The sequence below is a fragment of the Gopherus flavomarginatus genome, chromosome 3 (assembly GCF_025201925.1).
Source record: "Gopherus flavomarginatus isolate rGopFla2 chromosome 3, rGopFla2.mat.asm, whole genome shotgun sequence".
Lineage (NCBI taxonomy): Eukaryota > Metazoa > Chordata > Testudines > Testudinidae > Gopherus > Gopherus flavomarginatus.
Window position 1 is genome coordinate 162,652,711 of NC_066619.1, and position 22,294 is coordinate 162,675,004.

The 22,294-nt window shown below is 42.9% G+C and overlaps 1 protein-coding gene across 2 annotated transcripts in view; it reads right to left on the reverse strand.

The window, feature by feature from the left end:
• GPRIN3 (GPRIN family member 3) overlaps positions 1-7,201 on the reverse strand; it is a 60,349-nt gene extending 53,148 nt beyond the window's left edge. For both annotated transcript variants that reach the window (XM_050944032.1, XM_050944031.1), the window contains exon 1: positions 7,089-7,201. The gene's annotated coding sequence lies outside the window, so the exon portion shown is untranslated. The remainder of the gene's footprint in view (positions 1-7,088) is intronic.
• Between the last annotated feature and the right edge of the window lie 15,093 nt (positions 7,202-22,294).

A 22,294-nucleotide genomic window follows, 5' to 3' on the forward strand; every position in this document is an offset into this window, starting at 1 on the left:
ACGAAGCAATCTTTTGTAGTTCGAAAGAGAAAGAGAAGAGAAGATGGTTAGCCCAGTAATTATTTTTTACTCTTACAATTTAAAATAGTAATTGATATTCTTCAAATTGAGAAAAAAAATATTACTCCCAGATTGAACCTAGACATTATGGTGATGAGTGTTATGTAACAATCTAGACAGGACCCCTAGAGTGATTTTTTACTGTTGACTTACAAATAGCTGAAAACACAGGTTTGTAATGGAAATGCTTGCTGGTCCTGCCTACCTAGTGAAAACAGTAACTATATTGGGATAGCATAGCAATACAGGCTCAGATAGAAGGAATTTCTATAACCCCATGCCTGTGCTCTGAAGAAGGCAGGGAAAGCCTCATTTTCCACTGCCAAAGCAGCAGCATAGCCCTGCCCTGCAGAACTTTTCCAGACCATAAATCACTATGCAAGTACAGACTTTTTCCATTCAGATCCAGGCAACTGTTTCTCCACTCCCAAGCTTTCACCCATGGAGTCCCACAAGGCTAGTCCTCTCCCACCCATTATTCAACACCAGTGGCACAGCGACACATGGACAACATACAGCTCTGTATCTCTTCTACACCACCATCTCCCAGCTCTCTCTTGGCCTAGGTGGGAGGAGGAGCAGCTGGCTAAAGCTGAGCACAAGCAAGGCTGAGTGAGGGCAATAAAGCCAAAAGTGCTTCAAAAGGACTTATCAGTTCTGTAATGTCCCTCAGGCTGGAAGACATCTGCCCTCAGATTGTTAACAAAGTCCAAAGCATTTCAGTCCTGTTACATTGTTAAATGTCACTGGTTGCTCACAGAGCCAGTGTCAAAAAAAATACCCACTTCCCTCTGCAAGAAAGTTGAACCCCATCACATCAGACTCAGTGCTGTTCACATTGATTCATATGTGTTTGACCTCCTGGCGCGCAACTTAGAACACGTAAGAATGAGACCACACATCCCAAATAAAGCACCAATGGGTACAAAGCAGGAGCCCAACCACTTAGCAACACAGGTCATTGTGAATGCATCATCTGGGCTCCATCCTTGGCCCTGGCTTTCCATTGAACAGAGTTCTCTTAAAAGTCTCTGTCTTGGTATTGAAAGAACGCATGGGATTGCACTTAAATGCCTGAGAGAGCATTTCTCCCACCATGACCATGGCAGACATGATTCACTGGAAGGGTGAAAGTGTCGGCCAGTGATGCTGGAACAATTTTTATAGTGGGGGTCCTGAAGGTGGAAACCATGTATTTGGGTTATTACTCCTTCAAGTCGGCGGCAGCACCTCCCCACACCTATGCGGTCAGCCAACACAGGGATGCTGAAGAGTGAAAGAGAAAGAACTTTCACAGCAGCTGGACATGGATCACAGAACTCACTCCTGCAAGAGACAGACTAACGGCACCAACTAAAAGGAAAAATTCATTGCCTCCCCTCCCCAAGCAAAGTGTGCGCCTGCACCTTGCAGTAACAAGTTCTTCATGGGCGCAGGCGCACACACAAAACTACACAGCAATCTAGCCATTGCCTCTTACAAGATATAAAAATCACACATTTAATAAATTGTCAAAGAAACATTAGTGTAGTACTAACTTTATAATTCCACCAAGAATAGGTTTGACGTACCATTTCCTATTTTTAAATACTTGGGAGGCAGTCAGTCACTGTAGTAATGAGGGGCTGATAGACAGATATACTGAATATCTATGCTCACACCTATGCTGTTTAAGAGGTAACCCAAAGCAAGTGCCACAGTGGTCTCAGACATCACTACATACATATTGGACTTGTAGTATTTTTAAGAGAGACAGCAAAGCAAGTTCCTTTTTCTAAAGACCAGCAAAATAAGCAGGATTTTTTTAAACAGAGCTACATGTCCTTATGCTTGAATTGGTTCATTATAGCCATCTACGTTTATAGTTACACACATATAATTTAGCAATCATGCCCATACTCTATCCTTTTTTTTTAGTTAAGGAAAGTCTGTTCCTTGGTGCAATCTTTATTTGAGAAGTAAGAAAATTTTGACCTTTACTAATTTCTAGTTAGCTTTAAAGAGCATGAAACAATGGACTTTTATCTAGTCCTTCAATGGACTGCTTTATGCACCACCATTAAAAGAACCTGCCATCCTAAAGTAACATATCGGGTCGGGACAAGTATTTATTATAATGAATTGCCCAATTAATGACAATCTGAAAGTCTAAACTCTTTACATAATAATACAATACTTGAGTGCGAGGTAAATTGTTCATTCTTAGCTTGACCAACAGTATGGATTACCATTCACACTGGTTCAAGAGGCAAAGCTTTGAAATGTCAGACAGAAGCAGCACAAGAAGAGACACACAAGCAAAAAATATTATACTACACTGGCAGGGAATATGACTAAATTGCTTGTTAAGTGTTTTCCATCTCTGACTTCTATGATCCCATGATCCACAATAATACATGACAGGCCATAGGAAGGCCTGCATCTTCCACATGGAAAGGACAAGAATCTCAACCATTCAACAAAAAAGAAAAAGTAGTGGTAGCAGATGAAAGTTCTAAACCTTTTCTGCTCCTCTAGTTCTTTACCCCTCAAAAACAGAAAGCATGGAGAAGCACCATTCATGTTTCGCTGGACTAGCAACAAAGCACAATACTGCTCATAATCCAGCTTTCCCCAGGTTCACAGAGCCACTGTACAGATAGTCCATCCCAGAGGGGACAGGTAGTGCAATCTTCATTGTCCCCTTCTCTCCTTTCAGGTGACTGCTCCTGGCTACGTCAGCTTGGCAGTCAACACACACAAATTGAAACTATCCATCTCCTCCCACCTGGAACTTGAGATACTTCATCTCCCTGCCATCCCTCCTGAAATCCCACTGGAGGGAGGTTCCCCCAAGTCATTTTGGAGTGCTGTTAAGACACCAGGAAATGCTCTATCACCAACCCTGTGCCATATTTTGGGGAAGAGAAGCAGCTTCCTCCCGTCTTCATGGAGAAGTAGAGTGCTCTGGGATTTAGAGTTTGATATAATGTACACAAGTGAATAGAGGGAAGGCAGAAGCAAATGCAGCAATGTAGCAGCAGAATCAAACACAGACTGCTGGAGTAATGCTTCCTCAGTGACTCCCGTAGTCTTAAAACTCACCAGAGCTTCCCTGCTACCCACCAGAGCTCCTAAGCTCTGTAGGCTTCCCCTGGCCTTGACAGATCCTGCGGTACTCCTAGTTCCCAGCCAACCTACTCTGAAACATGTACCCTTACACCTCGTCTACCTCTACTCACACATGATCCATACCTTAATTTCTTCTCCTGCGCCAAGATGGCTTCCCTTCTAATGTTTTAAAGTCTGCTGGCATGAATGTAGACCTGAGTAGAACATGGACATAAGCACCATGGCTCTAATCCAGCCATCCATAACAAAACACTATCTTCAGTTATTCCAAACACTAGAGGGGCTTAATTTTAGTAGTTGGGATGACTGTGCTTCTCTTTACAGAGTTCACCAATGCTCCGCCCTATACGTTACAGACCCCCTGTTTAGACACTAACATACTGAAGGCAGTAATTCTCCATTCTTCATTAAAATCCAATGTGCCACTACTCATTCACGTGTCAATAAACATCTGTTATAGATACAAACTTCCTCAGAGCAGAATATGAAATTACAGCACTTGCAAGAAAAGAGTGAAGCTCGGTGTAATGCGGAAGCACCATACCAAGAATTGGAGACACGTATGAATGAAATCAATTACAAAATCAATGCTCTGTGGTACACATTATCCATATCCAACCCCCCCATTTCTTCTCCAGATGCAAGATGTCTGCAGTCATACAACCTTGAAGTCCATATGAAACAAATATTACAAGGAGAAGATGGGAGGATGATGTTGACAATGAAGTCACTGGCTAACTCTACCTGACTTCTGGAGAAAGAAACAGTGGTGCCCTGTTATTACTCAATTGCAGACCCCCAGTGAAAGAAGAGATGGGGAGAGAACAGATCACTTTACTATTGGCAAATGCAAAGCTGTACATCTCGATAGAATGAAAGCAGGTCACACTTACAGACTATGAGGCTATTCTGGAAAGCAGCAACTCTGAAAAGGACATGAGGTCATTGTAGATAACCGACTAAACAGGAACTCCCACTGTGTTGCTGTGGGGAAAAAAAGAGTTACCACAGTCCTTGGATGAACAAACAGGTGAATATTGAGCAGGATCGAGGAAGAGTTTTTAATCTGTAAGACCATTAGTGGAATACCGAATAGACTTTATAAAGGAGATTGGAAAAAGTGGAGAGGTTCCAAGAACAGCTACAGAACATGTGTGTTCTGGAAAACTTACCTTCCAGGGAAGACTAAGGGAGTTTGATCTGTTTAACTTAAAGAGATGGTTAAGAGGCAATTCAATTACTGTATATAAGCAAGTGCCAAGAGAGAAAATATCTGATACCAGATGGCTATTTAAGATGACAGACAAAGGCATTACAAGATCCAGTGGCTGGAAGCTGAAGTCAGAAATTTCAGACCGGAAAGAATAGGCAAATTTTTAAACAGTGAGGGTAATTAACTACTGGTGCAAATTCTCAAGGAATGTGGTAAGCTCTCTATCACTTGGAGTCTTTAAATCGAGATAGATACCTATCTAAGAAATATACTTTAGCTGAACACTAAGTTGTTGGGCTAGATGCAGGAATCCCCAGGAAATATTCTATGGCCTGTGTTATGCAGGAGATGAGACTAGATGATCATAATGATCCCTTTGGGTTTTAAGACCTGTGAAATCCATTGGCAGAGTTAGTTATCCCTTCCCGAGATAAGAAGAAAAATGTGGGAAAGGCAAAGAAGATGGAATTAAAAAATGCAGATTCACTTGTGAAGAACTGCGATTCCCCCACTGTAATAATCAATCTGCGATTTTGAGGTCAACTGGAGTTTTGCCACTGACTTCAGTGGGAGCAGGGGCAGGGTTTTGGAAGATTTATGAACAGTGAGGTATGGAATGGCAGTAATGCTCAAAGCCAGGAATCTCAACATTATTTACATGTGGACGACATCTCATTAGAGCGCTTATCCTCTGCACTCCCCCTCCCCCCATTGCTATATGGACAAACCTCATCTCCCTCTGGCAATTACTTTACTACAGTGTGGTAACGACATCACTGGTTTACAGGAAAAATAACATTAGGAAAGTATTTAATGTTATGTCAATTTCTTTTAATTCATTTTAGCAGCTGGAAACAAAGAGAACTAACATCATGTGACCAGCCAGCTCTCAGCAGACTTCCGCTGAATGTACAGGTTGGGAATCTCTGGTTTAGGAAATTCAAGGGGAAGGGTAGGGTAACATGTATTTTCTTTCCTGGAAAAAGTACATCCCAAGGACAGAGATTGGGAAGGGGATACAAAGTATTGCTCACTGGCTTTTTTCTAGTCTCTTTTAGGATGGTTGCTGTGAAGCCGCATTCTGTCATCCACCTCACTCTTATTTCACCCAACCCTTCCTTTAAAAACAAATATCGGTTCAAAAATCAAAGGTTTTGAAAGAAATGACACTGCAAAAAGAGATGGACTGTTTTGTTGCTCCTCACTTGAGTCTGGGCAAGTATTTGTACTGTGCAACAGTGCTGTTGCTAGGGTAATTACTCTCCACTGTTGAATAGCAAAGCAACGCTGCAGCAAAACTATTAACTCATTTTTACCCTTCAAATGCCTGTCTTTTACGGATGGAAACATAGCACCTTGTTTCCCTCCTCTCTTCCTTTAACATCTGACTATTCTGTTTATTTCATTTTGAAAACCAAAACCCCATAACATCTTCCCAGAGACAAACCACGGAAGTAAAAGCAAATACAAAATAATTCTGAAAGCAACAAACAACTGAGCAATTATCTTTTCAAGACTCGTATGGGCCTCTTTGCCTAGATCTACCATGGAGAGGTGACCATTACAAACATGAGAAGTTAAAAACAAACAAACAAACCATGCAGCATTTGTGACTGGAAAACAATAAATAGGTTGGCCCCACTGCTGCACTCCTTACTCAGGCAAAACTCCCATTGAAGCCATTGAGAAGACAATTCTGCCTCTCCAGTGAAGGGTTTGCCTAATTATTTTGTTATTGGTTTTATCACAGCATTGCATGGCAGCCCTAACTGAATTTGCTAGACAATGCACAGACATATAGTAAGACACACTCCCTGTAAAGACTTCGGGATTTGACCCTGAGCTGGGATCTGGGAAAACAATGCAATGTATTTTCTTTGTAAAATATGCAACAACAATTCCCTCCACCTTCTATAAATGGGGTGTAAATATGTTATGAATCTGGACCTGCATCCCATGGGTTCTGTTTATCTTCCAGCTGTAAACATTTCTTCCAGCTCCACCCCCGACCCAGATTCCTTGGAGGGGGAAATAACCCCAAAGGCATACCAGCTTTCAGCAAACAATGTTCAAGTGTTGTGGATGGCAATGGGCTCTTCCCCAGTGCTGCATTAGAACAGAGACGAGGACCCAGACTGCGGTCCCCCATCCAAGTGCACTTGTCACCCTCCTCCTTTCCACACTTCAGCCGCTTAAGAATTCACAGCGACAACCTTGGGCTGCAGACATCCAGGTCACAGACGCATCCCCCACGCCGGCCCCACCAAGCTCCCCTTCCCCAGACCGGTTTTGCTGCTTATTCCTCGCGCATGCAGCAAAACAATTTGTGTGTGGTGGTGGGGGGTGTTGTGTATTCACCCCATTTAACAGCCCCGATTTCTACTGCCAGCCAAGCCACCCCCTGCAGTGCCTCGTTGGTATTATGCCCATTCCCAGCCCTCTGCAATGGTAATGCCTTGGGGTTGATTTGCCCTGATCAAACTTGCTGGCAGAGTTCGCCTCCAGGTGCAAGGTGGTTTCTTTCCCTCCGCGGCAAAGAAAGCCATGTTGCATTGAGGCGACGGGTGGAGCAGGAGGAGTAATGACCCCATGATTGTGTGACTGACACCCATCCCACCCCAAACACCGGCCACGAACAATCGAAATACACCAGCTGACGGGCTGCCGCGACAGCAAGCCACCGGCCCTGGGCTCCCTCCCTTACCTTCAGTGCCGCCGCCGCCGCGCAGCCGAAGGCAGAGATGACCTTGCAGAGACATTCATCCTCTGTGCAGCAAAGGAAGCGCTGCCTCCGGGGGCGGCCGCAGCGATCCCCAGGGCAAGAGGCGAGCCGCGCCGCGCCGCGAGCCCCGCCAGTGACCGCGCCGGCCGGCGGAGCGGGGCAGCGCCCCTGCGCGGGGCCGGGCTGCAGGTGCTGGGCGGGGGCTCCACGGCCAGCTGCGCCAGGGACCGGGGCGCTCGCACCGCGACTGGCCGCCCGGGATGGTCAGGCTCGCCCACAGCCGCACCCCAGGGCAGAGCTGGCCTTTTAAATTCAACAGGGGGCGGGGGGAGGCTCTTCCCCCTGCTGCACGTGCACCCCCCCCGCCCACTGTTTGGGGAAGAAAACTGAGCCCCCCCCACGCCATCTCCCCCTGCTGCCTCTCCCGCCAGCGCCCCGAGGGGGGCGGCGCAAGCCCCTCTGCCCCCAACCCCCGGGGGGCATGAGCCCCTCTGCCCCCACCTCTGCCATCTGCCCCCGAGGATGGGGGAGAACCTCTGCCATCTGCCCCCAGGAGAGGAGGGAACTGAGCCCCTCTGCCATCGCCCCCGGGGGGGGCAGCATGAACCCCTCTGCTCCCATCTCTGCCATTGCTCCCAGGAGAGTAGGGGACCGAGCCCCTCTGTCCACTAGCCAGCAAGCCCCTTTGCCCTACGTTTTGCTCTGTCTTGCTTCCCCCTATTGCTTCCCCTGTCCTTTGGGCAGGCAGGTAATGCCAGGGACGTGTTTGGAGGTGCTGCCTAGTTTCTCCCACTCAGCCAGCTTGCCCACAGCACGTGCCAGCCCTACTTCTCCCCAGGGCTCCACCGGCCATTATGGCCTCTCCCAACCATGGAAAAGGAGGCTTCAGGGTGTCCTGGTGGTAGTGGGGAAGGGATTAGTGACAAGAAATGTCAGACAGCTGCATAGAGCAGCAGGTGGGCTGGGTCTGCTGAGAGTGCTCAGGCAGGGCTGCTTTGCATCATCTATTATGTCTGAGCACTATTTGTTCTCTCTAGCCCCTACAGTGAAACACTCTGTATTATAAACACAGGTGGACACAGGCCACCATTTTTATATGGGAAGAGGGAGACCTATGCATATGAAATCCATTAAAACCATAACCATTTTCCAGAGCTACTTGAGCATATTAGGATAGTGAGTCTGCAAACAGCTATTTATTTAGCTATCTAACTAGAAACTTCCTAGCACAGCTACACCACTTACTTCTAGAATTGCGGCAAATGTGTATGTGAAGAAAGGTACAATTTCTGCTGTGACTTCTTCATACACAAATCTGGTCTCTGCTTTGAAAATTCTGTCCAACGTGCCAGTTGTGAACCAGAAAAAACAGGTAAGCTTTCGGTAGTAGTGGCAAGCCTACCTGTAGACTTTCTATGTTTAAAATTGTCTAAAAATTGTAGATAGAATTTCACACTAATAGGAAGAAGGAAATACTCTCTCTGTTTATTTACTGCAAACTGGAGACAATGATCCTGCACTGCCAGAGAACAAAATGAATCATGGGTTCTCTAAAGGGTCCGTGATCATCCTCCCTTTCTTTATGGCTAAATGAGAGTAGGGTCCCAAAAGCTATATGGTTAAAGGCAGGAAGGATTCTGTTATAACATGGGGTTTACAGTATGGAAACATTTGAACAACACTGGAGCAGATGATCTGGCCAGTCTTTTCTATCTCTAATTGACGGGAACAATAAATCACATTTCCCTGATCCATATTAATGCAAGTGTTTGCATTGAACACACACAACAAAAGCTTCCACCACAGTTCTGCAGAAAACCCCTGAGGGCCTGGTATTGATTCTCCCCGTCTCATGAGTTGAGTAGTCATGTATGAGTCAGAAAAAATGGAACATTTATTACACCCCCTCCAATTGCATATTCTATTTATATCCCACCCATGGCCATAAACATCAGCACATATTTATGTAGTAGGATTTATTCCAAACTTTGGCTTCCTGGGTTTATATAACAGTGTGAAATCCAAGATATATTTTTGATGATTACTATCAAGTCTTTACACTTGTGCCAAAAGCCAACAGCCATTATTTTAACTATCCAATCTTCCAACTACTAAACTTCATTCCCTGGAGGCAGGGGCAAGTGTACAACAATAACCGAGGGGAAACTTTTAAAGAGCAAGGAGTAAAATTTTCTAATGTAATTTAGGAGCCTGTCTCTCACGGAAAGCCAATGAAACACAGGCTCCTAAGTCACATAGGCCCAGATTTTTACGGTGTTTAGGGGTTGCTGTGCTGAGCACAGCAATACCTAATAGATTTAGAAGCCTAAATCTTATTTTCAAAAGGAATTTAGGCATTTAGGAGCCAATGGGTATTTCAGTTTCAGTGCCTAAATCACTTTTGAAAATATGATTTCAGTGCTGCAATGCTGAGTGCAGCAATGCCTAAATAGCTTTAAAAATGTGGGTCTTAGGCACATGTAAAAATTTCACCCTGGTTTTCATACCATTAGACACAGATAAATATGGCCAGATTTGCAGGTGCTGACCACTCAGCCTCTCTTATTTGCTCCTTATTTGCATAACCCCTCCCTATTTTTCTGCTAAATGCCCAGTCTTATTTATACAGAACAAATTGCTTAAAATGTATCCTGCTGCTACTGACTGTACTTCAGTAAAGCTTCCCCTTCTTGTCAAAGAAGAAAGGTTGGATGATGCAATTTCCCTTTGTCAGCAATTGCATTTGTTAAAGAAGGGCCAGCCTTCAGCACTTGTAAACCTTGCAATTACAAGTGGTCTCCCAATTCTCAGTTGCACAGCAGTAGTGGTAGACCTCAAAGTTGGTGCAGCTTTCATAATTTTTTTGATGTTGCAAGATTCCCTGTTTGGATTTTTAACAGAGGCCCATATACCCTTGGACCAACATTTTTGTTAATAACACATGGAATGCCCTTGGCATTAAATTCACTTTTACTCTTGACTCAGCTACTCTCTACAGCAGTGGTTCTCAACCAGGGGTACGTGTTCTGCGGGTATGTGGAGGTCTTCCCAGAGGTACATTAACTCATTTAGATATTTGCCTAGTTTTATAACACGCTACATAAAAAGTGCTAACGAAGTCAGTACAAACAACTTTTATACAAACAATGACTTGTTTGTTCTGCTTTATATACACTATACACTGAAATACAAGTACAATATTTATATTCCAATTGATTTATTTTATAATTATGTGGTAAAAATGAGAAAGTAAGCAATTTTTCAGTAATAGTTTGCAGAGACACTTTTGTATTTTTATTTGAATTTGTAAGCAAGTAGTTTAAATGGGTTTAAAATTGGGGGTACACAAGTCATCAGTCTCCTGAAAGGGGTAGAGTAGTCTAGAAAGGTTGAGAACCACTGCTCTACTGGGCTTTCAGCTGCTACGTTGTGATTGTGATCCCCAGTCTTCTACTGCAGACTCTCCATCACCCCTTTGCCATCATTCAAAACTAGTTGGAAAACCGTTCCCAGAGAGTAGTTACCAGTGGTGCACAGTCAAGCTGGAAGGGCGTAACGAGGGGTCCCACAGGGATCGATTGTGAGTCAGGTTCTGTTCAATACCTTCATCAATGATTTAGATAATGGCATAGAGAGTACACTTATAAAGTTTGCAGTGATACCAAGCTGGGAGGGGTTGCAAGTGCCTTGGAGGATAGGATTAAAATTCGAAATGGTTTGCCAACTAGACACCATTAAATTAGGCTTGCATAAAGACTGGGAGTGGATGGGTCATTACACAAAGTAAAACTGTTTTCCCATGCTAATTTTTCCCCCTACTGTTACTCACACCTTCTTGTCAATGGTTGGAAATGGGCCATCCTGATTATCACTACAAAAGTTTTTTTTCTTCTACTGATAATAGCTCACCTTAATTAATTACCCTTGTTACAGTTGGTATGGCAACACCCATTTTTTCATGTTCTCTGTGTATATATATTTTCCTGTATCTTCCACCGCAGGCATCTGATGAAGTGGGTTTTAGCCCACGAAAGCTTATGCTCAAATAAATTTGTTAATCTCTAAGGTGCCACAAGTACTCCTGTTCTTTTTGCTGATATAGACTAACATGGGTTACCACTCTGAAACCTTCCAGTCCTATGATTCCTTTGTGCTGACTGGGCTTTTCTCTCCCACCCATCTTGAACTCAAATTTAAAATCTTCGTTAAAATTCCCTCCTACAGCTATGTTCAGTGCACAGCAGGAAATCACATACCATGTTAAGATGGAAGGGCAGCCCTTATCTCAACTCCGGCATTTTTTGGAAACAGAAATTTCTCATCTCTGTGTATTTATAGCTGACTCTTAACTCATTTTTGGAATCCAACCTTAAGTCTGATTGGAAAAGAAATGTATACAAAAGTACGTGGTAGGGATCTTAATCCAAACCTCAACATACAAGGACATGTGTGGACATGTGCCTTCCTAATTATGGGTTTGAGCCCCAAAGCCCACTAAAGACAATGGAAAGGCTCACACTGACTTCAGTGGGCTTGGATCAGGTCCTACTGGACTGCATTTTACCCTTCTTTGAAATAGGTTAAGGATAATTTTGAAAAGAAAAAACTAGTATACAGAGATAGTCTACATGTACCATACATACAATGCAGGAAGACTTCTTTAGGAAGTCTTGAGCTATCTATCCTCGGGGTCATTGAAGTGCAATATTCTTGAAGTGCTTTTTCTCACTACATCCATCCTAATACGTCAGAGAAAAGGGAGATTGAGGGATACTGTATAATGCAAATTATCATGGGGCACTCAAAAGGGGTATGTGGGGGACATTCCTTGTTCCCTCACTCGGCAAAGACATACACATGCTCAAGTGCCTGTCACGGTCCAGCCCATGTGTTTTCATAAGTTGAAATAGCCCCTTAAACTTTAAGCACATGCTTAAGAGCTGTCCCATATCGGAATGGACTTAAGGGCATGTTTACAAGCTTGCTCTGCATTGGGATCTTCAGACGGAAAGTTTTTGTGGTCAGGGACTGTCTTCTAATATGTATTCGCACAGTACCCAGTGCAATAGGGACCTAATAGTAGAATCAGAAAAGTTTAAGGCCAGAAGGACCCACTAAATCATCTTGGCTGACTTCCTGCATAGCAAAAGTCAACACCACCCACTAAACCCAAATTGAAAAAAGACCAAAGGATTATGAGAGCCCATAGAAGACGAGGGTATTACACGCCACAGGCAGAGAATAAGAGGGACCAAGGTGCACCAGTGCTCCAGGCCTCTGCAATGACAGGGAAATGATTAAGTGATATATACACAGATAATCCTGGCAAATGACCTGCACCCACATGCTGCAGAAGAAGGCTAAACCTACCTAAGATCAGTGCCAATCTGACCTGGGGGGAAATTCTTTCCTGATCCCACATATGGCAACCAGTTAGACCCTGTGCATCTGAGTAAGAAATCCTGATTGGTCTTCTGCAAACTACTATAATACATGTAATAATGCATTGTTACGACAGAGTGTCTATAGTGTTTTGAAGGCTAATATAGGATATTGAACAAGGAAGGTATCACAGTTCAGGGATCCTGCATCTGTGATTCCCCTAGTCCACCTAGGGCACCCACTTTTAGGCTTCTGGTTCCTGAGTCATCACCTGTTTTGGCTGTGTTTCCCGACTGCACAGTTCCAGGCCTACACTGTGAGTTCCCCAGCAAGTCAGACTGCCTAAACAGACCTGCTTTGCTTCCTCCTCTGAGACGATAAACAGTGTAATTGCCACAGTTAGAAGTTACCCCATAGCCATTGCTGATGAGAGGGGAGGAAAGGGTAGATAACTGTACCTGTAATGTCCGTGTAAATTAAGTGAAATGGGAGGGAGTTGTGGCCTCGGTGAACATGATGTATTGGAGCTCCAGATTTCTCTCAACAGGCCTGTGCACAGCCATTTTTAAGCAAGAACATTTATTCTTAAGGTGAAAGCATTATAGAGAAAACTTATTCAAAACAATAAAATATTACATCCATGCTAATAAACTTACCAGAGATCAACCCAACTCCAGGAAGGGCTCTGGCAGGTGGGTCAAACCTTAAACCTCACTAAGAGGTTTTTCTGTGCTTACAAATTCATAACACTTTTGGCTCAGAACAGGAACCCCCATGAATCTGAAAGTCACTACTTTATCCAATTTGGGCCTTTGATCTTAGGAGCCTGGGAACAGGTAATCAGCTGACAATGGGTTTCTCTCCTCCTCCCAAATATTTCCTAGGAAACCCACTCAACTAAAAGTTCATTCTTGTTTGGTACATTGTTTAAGAGAGTCCTTTGAAGCTTATAGCAATTTCCAGGGTTACATTAGTCATGTCTCCCCGCTAGAGATGTTACATACTGTCCCACAATAACACGAGTATTTTCACTTTTAATACAATGAACTCCTAAGATACTTACACTTAATTCAATAAGGTTGTCTAGGATATTGCAGGAAATTGCCATATCTGTCATAAAGGGGTAGCAGTAATATGAGGTATAAAGTGTATCGCCAAGCTCTGAACGAAATGAAAGGGATTTATGGTAATTGAAAAATAGGATATAGTATAATTGAGAATTTTTCTAATTTAAAAGTGGTTTAACAGTCTGGGTAATGAAACTATACCGGTTTACACCAGCTGAAGATCTGGTCCATTGTTTGTAACAGTGTTTATATAATAGTTCTTTGTGCAGTTTTTCCTAAGATACCTAACAATGAATACGGTCTTATAATTATATCCAAGTATGTTTTATACAGCACCTCGTGTGTTCAAGAAAATGAATACAAATATTTTGAAAAGTAAATGAAAGTAGCCCAAAGGCACACACTGTATGCCTGATCCTGCATTCCTTAATCAGGCAAAATTCCCCTTGAAGATTGTGCTGAAAAGCACCATATACACAATGTTGGCAATTGTAAAGTTTAATGATCGTATGTAGGTTCTGAGATCTCCTTCCTAAAAACAATGCACACATGAATAAAGAAATGTATTCCCTTTAGAGTGGGAAGATGGTAGTGTTCTCTGATATGAAACAGCTGTATTGTGCGATGCGATAACCGTACCATTAGAACCAAGTGCATCAAGAAAGAAAACAATACGTGGAGTGGTGTGGTATGTGTACCTTCTCTGATCATGCACTCTCCACATAACCCAGAGCGTGCAGTAAATATTCATTCCACGTGTTGCACAGCACCTCACGCTCCTTTCCCCTCTCCCATACTTAATGGTCTGTACCAGACATCTCACAAATGGATGCACAGTTCAGCCACAATAACAGCACTCTTATATCATTAGACTGTGGGAGAGATAATGCAGCTTATGGCTGGGGAGTGTGGGTACTGACGACAACATTTTCTTCACCATTTTCTGAATTCCTCCCCTTAAACCTTCTGGGCTATAAAAAAGAGAAAGAGAAATCACATGAAAGGAGAACCTAATGTGAGCACAGTCTTCAATTATTCAACTCCACTGTGTTATATTAACTCACTGCAAATCCTTATATCAGTGACTGCAGCAGCTTGGAAATACTTGAAGAAACAAAGTGCTAAAGCACCAAGGAGTTCTCAGGGAACCTCAGCATAAGTTTCCTGACAACTTCTGATGCTGGTTGGGCTGCAGTTTCTCTGGTATGATGGGAACCTTCTGGTCATTCTGTCATGACACTTATGTTGCCACTGTAGCTAGTTGTGGAGTGTATTTACATATGATTAATTCTACAGTCTGCTGTTTCCTTTACACACATATTTTTCATATTAAATATTGTTAAACATGAAATGCCAGGCCATACAAAACAATCCCCTGTTGCATGAATGGCTTAAAACAATCATGTGATGAGTCAGTAATTTATAATGTTTACTTGTGATTGTGTTAACAAAATTGAGTTCCATTATGTAGTGATTTATTACGCACCCATCACATAGTATGTTGGTACATATATAGCAGTACCAAGGTCAAATAATAGGGCCTCAATACCTACCTGCTTATGCAACCACCTTGCTGCATGAACCCAGAAAGAGTTGGAATATACAAGTGTATTTCCACAGATCACAACTGTAAATCTTTCCTGATGTTCTCATTAAAGCTGAACAACAATTTTTTCCAGAGCTATAAGTTCACCTTCCCTTTAAAATGTTAGTTTTAAATCAAAAACCTGTCATACTTTAAAAATTCACGGCCATAATGGGGAGATTTCCAGATATTTCTGATGGAGTCACTCAGTGTGTATGTAACACTGCATACATTGACTTCCTGCTTTGTCAAAGACTAAAATTTTATTTTCATCCCTCGAGTCAATCGAGTGCAACATTTATTTGAACAGAAGTCAATATTGGCATATTATCACTGAAACCCTTTTAGACCAATTGCCCAGCTAGACAGTAACAACCACATCTCTCTTTAGAATGCCTTGCGATTGAATTAATTATTGCCACTACTGCACAGGAATCAACTGGTATTGAATGGAATCTGATGACATATTGCTGCCATCAATATAAAAATCTCTGATTGATTGATGCATGCCTCTTGTACACTTCCATTCTGCTTATCTGCTGAATGGAAATGAAAATGAGATGCCATCAGTGTATTGATAACCTGGTTTTTAATTTTACTTTTAAAGTTTTAATAGAAAAAAATCAGAGGATGATAAAGAACCATAATTATAGAGAACATTTCACTTTTAGGCCAACACTGTATACACCTTCCTGATGTGTCACCTTGTACTATACCCTTGAAATATAAAAACATAGTGTCAGTGCCTAATTTTACCCTCAGTCTTTACACTGGTTTTACAGCAGTGTAACTCAGGATATGTCTACACTGCAATAATTGGAGTTGTGGTTGCGGCTCGTATAGACATAGCTGCTGCAACTATGTGCCCTCAATTTAAATAATGGAATTATAATATTTTCAGTAATATTTTCTCTCTTTATACATCCTAAAAATTTTTTAAGAGCTGTTATGGTGAATCAGGCAGACGCTTTCATTGAGTGGTCCACAGTGATAATTAGGACATTTTGCAGGGTGCTTAGTTAATTTAGAACCCAGCAATCTGTATGAGTACTTCAAATTATTCCTTCCGATGTGCATTACTTTGCATTAGTCAACAATTTATTTTATCTACTATGCATCTAACTTTGTTAGGCACCCTCTGGTGTTCTTTGCAGTTCATGCTACTTTGACCAAAACTTTATCATTTTGTGTCATCTGCAAACACCACTCTGTATATCCCCTTTTCTAGAATGTTAACGCATATGATAACACTGATGAAACAGATACTGATTACATTAAACGTCAACACATATCTGCTATTTTATCTGTATTTTGTTTCAATTAAATAAAAGTATATATTTTCTAACTGTCTAGTTTTTAACTTTACAGTGGGCCAGGTACTATTTTTTGGGCAGCTACCAAAATTCTACTTTCTTTAGAGTTTTATACCACGTCAATCGCTGCAGTTTGAGTATCTGACAAAATCGGATGACCTGTAGGTATGCTAAATCCTTTAAGTAAGCATGGCAAGTTAATATAACATAGTACAAGAAGAATGGTCATGTCTTAGGCTAGATTCTGGCTGTGCATTGAGTGGGGAGGGAGTAAAGAGCCTGAACACCTTTGCATGGCTTACCCAAGGCAGGCCTGGATTGCATCCTTTCTTTCTGGGGGAGTGCAGAGCTGTTTCCAAAGTGTGTTGGGGTTTGTGCAATCTCTCACACACTAGGGAGCTGTGGGAAGTATTTTGCCCTACTGAGATGGTACATCTGTGGTGCATCTCTGCACCATCCCAAATGCAGGGCTGTGCCAAACACAATCAATTTAGCCCTGCATTCAAAGATGACACAATTATCATGTATTCTGCCTGCTTTTCTTTAGAGTGCTGTTTTTGTGGAATGCAGGACATCCCTGCAGAGTAGGCTCACTGAGCTTGTGGTAGGCTTGCTAGATAACTCACAGCTGCACAGCCCCTAATCACTTTCTGTGGGCCCAATCCAACTCCCATTCACATCAATAGGAGTCTTTCTGCTGACTTCACTGGAAGCTGGATCAAGCCAGACATCAAAGCAAACAAATTCTATTTCCATTTTAGTAGTGAAGATGCCAGGTGAACAGAACTCTGTGTGCAGAGCAGGACACTTTGGGGAATATTGGAAGCCAGAGTCCCTTGCAATAATGTTAGTACAGTTTGATCTCATCTCTGAGGTAAAAAGTCACTAGACCAGGGGTCAGCAACCTTTGAGAAGTGATGTGGCAAGTCTTCATTAATTTAAGGTTTTGCATGCCAGTAATACATTTTACATTTACAGGGGCTAGCGGACGGAACCCCAGACCAGCAGTGTGGATGGCAGACAGAACCCCAGACCAGCAGCATGGGTGGCAGACAGAACCCCAGAGTGGCAGCGGGTTGAGCTGCTCAGCCCGCTGTTGGTCTTGGGTTCCGTCCGCTGGCCACTGCCAGCTGGGGTCCCAGCCACTGACTCCGCTCAGCCTGCAGCCAGCCCGGGGTTCCGTCCATCCAGGCAGGCAGCGGGCTGAGCAGGGCCAGCGGCTGGGATCCTGGCTGGCAGCAGAGTGCCACTAAAAATCAGCTCACATACGGCCTTTGGCACATGTGCCACAGGTTGCGGACCCCTGCGCTAAACCCTAGTTGACCACACAAAGGAAGATTTGGGATTAGGTTCAGTTACTGTCACCAATCTTTTATTCTCTTATATACGGATAACAGTTTGAATGCATCTCAGCACAGGAAAGATAACTCATTTCCTCAGGCACCTTTAATGGAAGTTTACTGTCACAGGCTTTAAGTGAGTCAATAGTCAATTAACGCAGCATCTCTTCCTTTGGCCCAGTGCTAAGTGGCTGTTTGTTTGAACCTTTGTGGTGTTTTTTGTTCTTTTTAACTAGGGTGACCAGATGTCCCGATTTTACAGGGACAGTCCCGATTTTTGGGTCTTTTTCTTATATATGCTCCTATTACCCTGCACCCCCTGTCCTGATTTTTCACACTTCTTGTCTGGTCACCCTATTTTTAACACTCTCCTTGAGAATCTAGAATCAAAGAGGAGCCTCTTACTGGAATAAGCTAACACTCTGCAAGTCACCTACAGCTGCTAAATTTTAGGATGCTGCAGCAAGTGAAGCTTTGGGACCTGCAGTCCGAAGAAGAAAAGGAACTCAGACAAATGGTAAAATGAAGAGCAAACACACATGCGTGATTAAGTCAGCTCCCCACCACAAGCTAAGTCACACTCCTCTAATACTCTTCACACATACAGAATGTCTTTGCAGGAGATAAGATGCTGTAGGATAACACTTTGCTGGTCTGGTGCGAAGGTATTATTATTATTTCCAAGGGGCTAATCAGGATGGATTTGAATGTTACTGTAGTTAGGGCCACGCAAAGTGAAAGAAAAATAAACCACAAACTTGGAGGTTGAAATAAATGGAGCAAAGAGGAGCCATCCTCATTGCACTCTCAAAGTGAAGTCAAAACTAGCTTCTCACAGCAGGATTAATTTACAGTTTATGCCAAACACAGGAACACACTCTTAAGAGGACCCTCTTCTTATAATGCCTTCTAAATGTGTAATTTACCTGACCTGAGCTCAGCTACCTTCTCCCTCCCTACCTCCTATCAGAGTGGGGGAATTTCTCAGTTTCTTCAGGGACAGAACAATCTATATTTTTTACTCTGCTGGGGAAGAGAATGTTACGCCTTTTCCAGCTAGGCACTAGATGGAACCCAGTCACCCAATCATAATAGATACCGTGAGCATACAGGAAATAAAAGCCTTGTAAGTATTACAAAATACCCATCTTTTGTACAAAATATCCACCTTTGCCCCAGAAGTGAAAAGTTCCCCAAGCTCTCTAGCTGTCACAACTTCCCTCCCATCCTAAGAGATGAAGCTGAAAAATCTGGGGGTGGCCTTGCTTCCCTTTTCGTCATCAGACAATGTCCACTTCATGAAACTAGAGACAACATGAAACTGGCCATCGGCGGGCGGGCTGGCCCCCCTCTGGCCTTGTGGCCATCTGAAATGTTCTCTGTAATTATGGTTCTTTATCCCCTGAGAACAGTGGCTGCAATTCTGGCTAGCATTTATCTGGCCCATTCAAAAGGCTGGGAAGTCGGTCTCCTGCAACTCTCGGCATGCAGCTATTTAAGCAACATATTGAATAATGAAGCCATCATCATCATCATCATCTGTAGAGTGAGAGTTCCTCAGGGCAAGAACCTTGCCCTTTCTACCTTCTCTACAAAATGTAAACACAGTGTCAACACTTAACGCATAAATAAGCAAACAAAAATGTTAATGACTGAGTTCCAGACTACTCAGTATCAGAAGTGTTCTGTTTAGATGGATAGCATTGGTAACTGAGGTCAGGACTGCTCTTACTCCTGTTGAGGTGAATGGGAGTTTGCCATTCATGTGAATGGGGGTAGGTCCAGGCCCCCAGAATCTTTATGGTTTGCCCACGTATAGATAGATATCAACCCACACTCAGATCGTTCCATCACAAAAAAACAACAAAAAAAACCCCATTAAAATCCTCTGGTTTTATTTGGGGAGCAGCGCGCACCACTCAAAAACCACCCCGCATATGATCCAGTCTATATTTGTTGGGAAATTTGCAAAGCTTTTGAGCAAAAGTTGAAGTTTGAGTTGAGCTGAAGTTCTAGTAGTGACACAGCACTAAGAAAATAAAGTTTGTTGAGCCTGATTCTTGTTTACACTAAGGCCCCTTTACACTCTGGCATGTAAGGCACATTGTAGCTGTCTAAAGGGACCTTAGGCCTGGTCTGCACATAGTTTTTGTACTAGAATAACTATTTTGGTGAAGGGTGTAACTTTTTACCATAGTTGTACTGGTACATCCCTAGTGTAGACAGTCATAGTGGTATAAAAGGATCTTATACTGGTATAGCTTATTCCACTTCCTGTATGGGAAGAGCCTTTATGCTAGTATAACTGCATCCACGCTAGGTGGGTTGTGCCACTTTAACCACACCAACATAGCTAAAGCCATAGAAACGATGCAAATGAGAATCAGCCCCTTCATTTAAACTTTGAAATATATTTCTGCCTGGTCAGTCATGTTTTCTTTGCCCCACCTTGTTTCCTCCCCCATGTTTGATTCCCTCTGTTTGCTTTTTATTGTGTCATTGTAAGTGCATGCAAGGTTTTAAAAACAAAATTCTTCTCACAGTAGTACTGAGTGTGTTTTAGCTGTTGTACAGCACTCAATGTGTCTTCTCTGGGACACTCCAAAAATAAAGGGCCAGATCTTAAGCTGGTGTAAATTGGCATTGTTCCATTTATCAACTCAGCTTCCTCTGCTGATTTATGCCAACTGAGGTTCTGACTCAATTTTTTGACAACAGTATTTTCCACATCTTGCTGTGCATGCATAACAGGAAGCAAACTGTGAGAAATCTGAAGTCCTAAGAGCTAGCACGGTCCAAGTAAGATGAAGGAAACAGTCATCTTCCTCTCAGTCTGGCTTTTTTTCTTTTTTTTTTTTTTTTTGAGGATGGCTTTATGAAGCATCTCTTCCACCACATTAAAGGAAGATACAGGATACACTTCTAGCCACTGGTGCCTCTTTAACTTCTTCTGCCCACAGCACTGCACACAACCACTAGCTAAATAATTCAGTAAGATATTGGCAAGATTCAATTAGTTTTCTGCAAAATGGATATTACTGTGGTATGCATGTATATACGTAGTTACTTTAATACGTAGCAGGAAAATTGTTCCTAGCTCTGCCAAAGGTCGTGGGTGCTATTTATGCCTCTCACAGAGCATATGCTTTGCAGCTGGAAGAATTCACTGGGTATTAAGGATGAACTTACTCTTCTAAAATAGGAATGGGGGAAAAACAAGGCAGCAACCAAAACCTCAATTGCATTAAAAAATAATCTCCTCAAAGGCTTTTTATTAAAATCTGTAAACAAAACTGGGCTCAATTGTGACCTGACCCTAGTTTTACACTGGTGCACTGCAGTGGAGCTACTCCTGATTTACACAGTCAGGGCCAAATTCTGCTCTTGGTTTCCTCTATTTAAATCAGTGGTAACTCCATGGATGAACACCAGTCTAATGGAGAGAGAACCAAGCCCTCTCTGCTCTCTTACCAATATTGACTCAAAAAAGCCAGGTTGATGAAAGCGTTATTCTGTCTCCCAGTCATCTGTATTGCATTATTGCACAGATTAAGCTTGCTGCCCATAGGTGATCCTTCCAGTTCAGGGCTGAGAGACTGTGTATGCTTTACCTCATCTGCAGATAGATGTGTAAGATATCCGTGCATGGGCTCCAAACACACTACAGTGCTGAGAAATGGAGGACTTCATTCTCCAGGTCTTTCCATTAGGCACCTTTCACCTTCACTAAATTCACATTACATTTTTTTTTTTAAAGACACTCATCACAGCCAGATGATCATTTATGGCCTGGTCTAGTCCCATTTATGTCATTTGGAAATCTAGCTTTTTACTTCAGTAGGGGCAGGCCCAGGGCCAGCGGCAGGTCCTTAGTATCAAATATGTAGCCACTTATTTCCAAGTACTTGAGATTCCCTGGACCTGATTATTCAAAGCACTGACAACTCCAAATGGAATCAGTGGCTACAGCAGATGTTCGGCACCTCTGAAAATCAGGGCCTAGAGAGGGGTCTCAGGCTGGGACTATCCCATAGGCATAATTAACCCTTGCAAGATTGGGTCTCTATTTGGCCTTCTTTGAAATAGCCTAAATCTTTACATTTAGATAAAGATGTATACCCTGAATGTACCTTCCAGACAGTGCTAATCCACAGAGCACTGAGAATGGAACCAGAGCCCCAGTGAGAATCTCTCTCTCTCCCTCATTTTATTTCTCTCTACCTCTCCCATGTTCCAATCACTTGAAACTAAATGGAAATCCCTGTCCTGTTCATTTCCATAAGGGTTTTGTGAGTGTTACCTTTGATGGTGAACACCCCAGCTGATCTGAGGCTTTCCCAGTACTTGCAGGGTCATGTTACCTGTGACACGTGTGCATATGTGTTACTGCTAGCACCCTTTTAATTCTCCATGCTGGTGAGTTTCCTAAGAGTGCATGTAGTGATGCCAAGGGAGGAACAATGCAGCGCTGGGGCTCAAGTTGCAGGCTTCACTCAGAGAA